We start from the raw sequence: 6,000 nt of genomic DNA, 5'->3' as shown, positions 1-6,000 counted from the left end.
TTTAAGTGCTCGAATTGTTCACCGTTCACTTCTTGACAGTAAGCTAATCGGTGGTAAAAAGCATCAACAGCATTTTGGATCATTTCAGTGGGAATGAGAGCTGATTCGTCTATGATCCTTTGACGTAATTCGTCCAAGTTTTGGGGTTTAGTTTTGTATACCCAATCCTTTAGATAACCCCAATAGAAATAATCTAAAGGCGTCAAATCGGGGGACCTAGCTGGCCATTCAATTGTGCCTCTCCTTCCTATCCACCGATTATCAAACACCTCATGCAAGTAAATTCGAACGTCTCGTCCATAGTGAGCTGCAGCATCATCCTGCTGCTACCATGTATTTTCGAAGTTGTCTCCGACTATTTCTCTAATTGCTGGAACTATTTGATTACGAAGCATCTCTTCATAATTTTGAGCGTTTAAGTTACCATCAATAAAGAATGGCCCTATGATTCGATTATTCACTATTCCAGCCCAAACATTCAACTTCTGCGGATATTGCGATTTATCTTCTCGCATCCAGTGTGGATTTTCCGCAGCCCAGTACCTGCAATTATGTCGATTTCTGTCGAGTTCCGTCAAGTTGAAAAGTTGCTTCATCAGAGAAAACTATGTTTGATGGAAGATTTGGAATTTCAATTATGCGTGCAATCATATCTTCACAAAACTCAACACCACGATCGAAATCGTCTTCATTCAACTTGTGAACCAGGTGTACTTTAAACGGATGGAATTTTGCTGTTTTTAAAATGATATGTACGGACGATGTACTTATGTCATGCTCTTGAGCAACTCTGCGGATGGAATTATGTGGATTTTCAGTGAATGATAATAGAACATTTAATAAATTCTCTTCATTTGTTGCTGAGCGTGGTCTGCCTGACTTAGGTAGATTTCTGACATGGCCAAAATTTACAAACCTTGAAATAGTATTCTGAACAGTAGACACAGCAATTGGAGTTCTATTAACCCGAAATGTCTCATTAAAAAGATTTCTCACTGCCCTGTAAGATCTTTCTACTCCACTCCAGCCTCTCATCATAAGAAGTAATATTCTTTCTCGTTCAGTGAGGCGTTCCATTTTAAGTCAGCGAATCGAAATTTACTCAAAAATCAATCAGAATTAAAAACAAAAAGTTTGCAACCCAAATAAATGTTTTCAAAAAATGAAAATTATAATTTGAGTACTTTTACAAAAAAAAATCTACTACAGTCCGACTAATGCACTAATGCTTTATGGAGATTTTCGAATGGTAAAATCTTTTCAAATATGTTGCTTTTTTAAAAATTAATTTTTGAAAATGCAATTGTCCCGAAGAATAAGCTCAAAACGATAAAGTTAGGCATAGTACATTTCCTAAGGATAGAACCAAGTGAAATTGTTAGTGGATTTTCAATGAATAGGTATGGGATAGTAACCTTAAAAAGTTTAACCGGCTAATCAAGTTATTAAGAAAATAAGCGTAAAAAATCATTGTTGATAGGCGAGGGGAACTCACGAAAATCAAGCACCCCGATCGTGAGAGGCGAGGGGAACTCACGAAAATAAAGCACCCTAAAGGGACAGATTTTACTACGTCCACGTCGTTGCTCATGGGTAACGCTAAAAGTAAAAAAAATTGATCTTGAAAAAACCTTGATAATGAGGTTGAAGGTTAAATTCAAGGTTACGGATCGCCGATGGGCAATTACTAAATAAATACCCTTCTCCATTATGAAAAAAACTTTAAAAAATTTTAGGGCGTCTTTAAGTTTGGATGACCTTCGACTGACCTTAAACTTTAAGTTCGCCCTTGACTTATGATCTAAGTAGATATTTGGATGTGAAATTTTCCGCTCTTTCGATTGCCGCTGTCGAAAATGGGGGTTTCCATGACCTTCATTTGCTTCCTTGTACCACTAAAATCCCGGTACTATTACAAAGCCACAGTTCGACCTTCATCTGACCCCTAGAGGTCACATTAACCTCAAACCTCAACTCATCCATACGTGAGAGTCTTCACTTTTTTCGATTCCGCCATAAAAAATAGGGGTACCCATTAAAAAAAATGAGGTTGACCTCAAAATAACCTTGAAAATGAGGTTCAAGGACAAATTAAAGAGCACCGTTGAAAGTTACCTGGGGTTATCCTTTTGTTTGTTTTGTTTAACCACTGAATTCGCGAGATTTTTAAGAATTCATACTTTGACCTCCAGTTGACCTCTAGGGGTTACCTCAACCTCATACCTTAATACATATCTGGACGTAAAATTTTCCGCTCTTTCCGATTCCGCCATAAAAAATAGGGGTTTCCATTTAAAAAAATGAGGTTGACCTCAAAATAACCTTGAAAATGAGGTTCAAGGTCAAATCCAAGGTTACCATCGGATTCCTCGTAAAAAGTTACTTCGAGATCAACCTTCACCCGGTCAAAAAAATAACCGGCTTAGAAAATTTCTCAGGCGTATCGTTACTTTTTGGACACCCTGTATAATAAGTAACCAAAGGACGATAGGTGAAGTTAAGCACATAAACGTAGGTGATAGGACAGACTCGGATCACTTACCAATGGAGATACAGATAAACGATGAAAATATGAATAAAAAAATACAAGATAACGAGGCAGAAGAATACTATCACAGAAGAAATTGGACAGAGGAAGGGATAGAAATTTATCATGAGAAATGTGAAGATTGGGAATGCAAAGAGGAAAATATTGAAGAAATATGGAAAGAATTGAAAAACAAAATCACAGAAGCAGTCCCTACTGTAAGTAGAAAAAAGAAGATATGGGAACTCGGAAATAAAACGTGGCACGACAACGAATGGAAATCAAGAAAAAGAAAATTAAGACAAATAATAAGAAAATGGAAAAAAGGACAATGCACTAGAAATGAATACATAAAGGCTAAAAAAGTGTACAGAGAATGGTATCAAGAAAGACGCGAAGAACATGATAGAGAGGAGGAAGAAAAAATAAAAAATATCAAAACAGAAAATGAATATGGAAATTTATAAATAAATTTAGGAAGAAAAGAGAAAAGATTGACGAAAATATTGAAATAGATACGTGGAAGAAGCACTTCATGGAAAAACTAGAAGGTGTAGAAAAAAAAAACAAAGGTTGAATGCGGAAAAAAGGAAAGTGAGGGGGATGAAGGAAATAGTGACGACAGAATAACAGAACGAGAATTAATAGCGCGAATCAAAAAATTAAAAAATAAAAAAGCACCAGGTGAGGATACACTAGAAAACGAAATATGGAAGAACATGCCACAATCTATAGGAGTCGTCTTATTAAAAATGTTGAATAAGGTATGGAAAGATGGAGATATACCAGAAGAGTGGAGAAAAGGTGTTACTAGCCCAATACACAAATAAGAAGATCCAAGAAACGTTAAAAACTACAGAAGAGTCACATTAACGAGCACAGCGTATAAAATATATGCAAGCATACTAAACGAGCGACTGATAAACGAAGTAGAGTGTAAGTTAGAAGAAGGGCAATTCGGATTTAGAAGAGGAAGAGGGGTCATGGATGCCGTATATGTACTCAACCACATAATAGACCAAAGATTAGGACAAAACAAAATGAAAGTGATTGGATGTTTCGCAGATTTGAAAGAAGCTTTTGACAGAGTAGACAGGAAAATACTAACAGAATGATTAAAAGAAAAAACAGTAAGTGTAAAACTAAGAAACAGGATCATAGAAATATATGAAGAAACAAACAATGTAGTGAAAGTAGGAAACAAAATATCCACAGAATTCTGGACAACCAGAGAAGTGACACAAGGGTGCCCTGTAAGTTCCACGCTATTTAATATATATTTGTCAGATTTAGAAGAATATATGAAAAAAGGGATAAGAGGAGGTGTAGTAATCGGAAAAATAAAAATTTGGACTCTAAAATATGCAGATGATATAATATTACTGGCAGAAAATCAAGAAGACATGGAGTTTATGTTGAAAAGATTTAAAAAATATTTAGAAATTAAAAAAATGCTACTGTGACGTCGGGGTCACTCTCAGGTACGCTTGGAGCAAGCGTAAGCTCAGGGTTGCTCTGATTTGGCTATCGTGTAACACATAAGCCGGGACGAGCAATATTGTTGCGTTGAGAAAACTGTATGCTAACGCGGAATGTAATAACCAAATGTTATTACGAACACACCAGACTCACGCTTAATGTGTTCTTAAGGGGCTTTAATGGAAATTCACCAGACTCACGCTTAATGAATTTCCAAAAGAAAGGCGGATTACTTAAAGAAAGAAAAGGATAGCCAGATTTAAGATTTTACTTACTTTTATTTTATCAAATCACTTATTATTAAAGTTGCGTTCTCTCTGCTCTTTGGCCTCTTTCTCTGTCTATATGCTCTGAATATACTTGGGTGACTTTTCTTCTTTGATGCTTCCTCCGGGACTCACTCACTGGTAAAAACTTCTTATTAGGGACTTCCTGGTGCTCACTCCGCACTTACTCTAACTTGCTCTCCATTCTTTTACAGAGCTTTTTATAAGCCGTGGGTGGTTGGGTGGAAATCCCTTTCCTCAGGCCCATGAAGCGATAACGGCTAAATTATGTATTGGTGGGAAATTTTCTAATCATATCCAGAATTTCTTTATTGGTCTGTGGGCGTGAATTTTCAGAGAGAGAAAGGGCGGTCCCTTTTTAACTTGGGCCCTTTTCTCCAGAGATGGCTCTCGGAGTGCCACTTTTAAGAGCAAGAGTAACGCTATAGCTTATAATTACTTATACATAATTGTACTAAACTTAATTAATTATGACGATACATAGTGACTATTATAAACATTCAGAAAAATTCAAACCTTTTACGATTTATTATAAAATACATTATTGTTCTATTTATTGGTTATTCGGTGACAAAAAGATGCGCATTATAATGGCTTACAAAATTGATGAAAATCTATTTAATATTACGGATATTTTCTTAAAAATCAGTGGGAAAAAAAAGATAGATTGCATTTTTATGGTCCCCTTCCATTATCAGCGTGATAACACTTCACGATGTATACGCGATGATCGTAGGCCCCTGTCAACACATGCGTGTGGGACAAAGCAGGATAGAGCGTTGATTGTAAGCTTGAGTACGCAGGCTCGGGCCACTATCGAAGTTTATATTTCGAATGCGTTTTCATCGTGGGAAATCAGGAAGGTTCCCACTTCGTTCGTCATATTTAATAATTAAATAAAAAAAACTAAGTTACGGCTAGCCGTTACACTACTAAGCTCAGAAAAAACCAAAATTTTAGTATTTGAAGAAGGAAATAAAAAGAAAGATAGGAAATGGTACTGGGGCGACAAAGAATTAGAAGAAGTTAAAGAAATAAAATATTTAGGATACATTCTACAAAAAAACGGAGGTTTTGAAAAACATTTAACGGATAGAAAAAGAAAAGCAATAATAGCAATGAAAAGCACATGAAGTATCGGAGAAAGAATTTTTAAAGAAAACTACAGCAGAAGAGTGAAGATGCTTAAAGCACTGGTAGAAAGCATAGTACTATTTGGAGCAGAAATATGGGGATGGAAAAGAGATGAAAGGATGGACAGCATAACACGAAAATACTTTAAATGGATTTTAGGACTAGATGTGATGACACCAAATTACATAGTAATAGAAGAAAGCAAATTAGAAAGCATGATGATAAAAGCTGTAGAAAGAGCAGTGCAATACGAATAAAACATCAGATCATCAAACAAAATACTAGTAATAGAATGTCTAAAAGAAAGAGAGAGAGAAGGCGGAATAGGACAGCAAGGAAAATGGGCTAAGTTGCGGCTAAACATGCTAAATGAAGTAGGTCTGACAAAAGAAAAAATGGACGAAATGAGAACAAGAAACGAAGATATTACCCAAAAAATAATCACTAAGTTGGAAAATAAGGAAACTTCAAAACGACTACAGAAAATTGAAGACTCATCGTACAATAAATTTTATAAAGATATAAGAGAAGAAAACAAACCAAAGTATTTAGAGTCAAGAATGAAAGTAAAAG

The sequence above is a fragment of the Phymastichus coffea genome, unplaced genomic scaffold (assembly GCF_024137745.1).
Source record: "Phymastichus coffea isolate CEN01 unplaced genomic scaffold, Cenicafe_Pcof_1.1 PCOF00013, whole genome shotgun sequence".
Taxonomy (NCBI): domain Eukaryota; kingdom Metazoa; phylum Arthropoda; class Insecta; order Hymenoptera; family Eulophidae; genus Phymastichus; species Phymastichus coffea.
The sequence above is the reverse complement of the archived record's forward strand: the minus strand, read 5'-3'. Positions refer to the sequence as shown.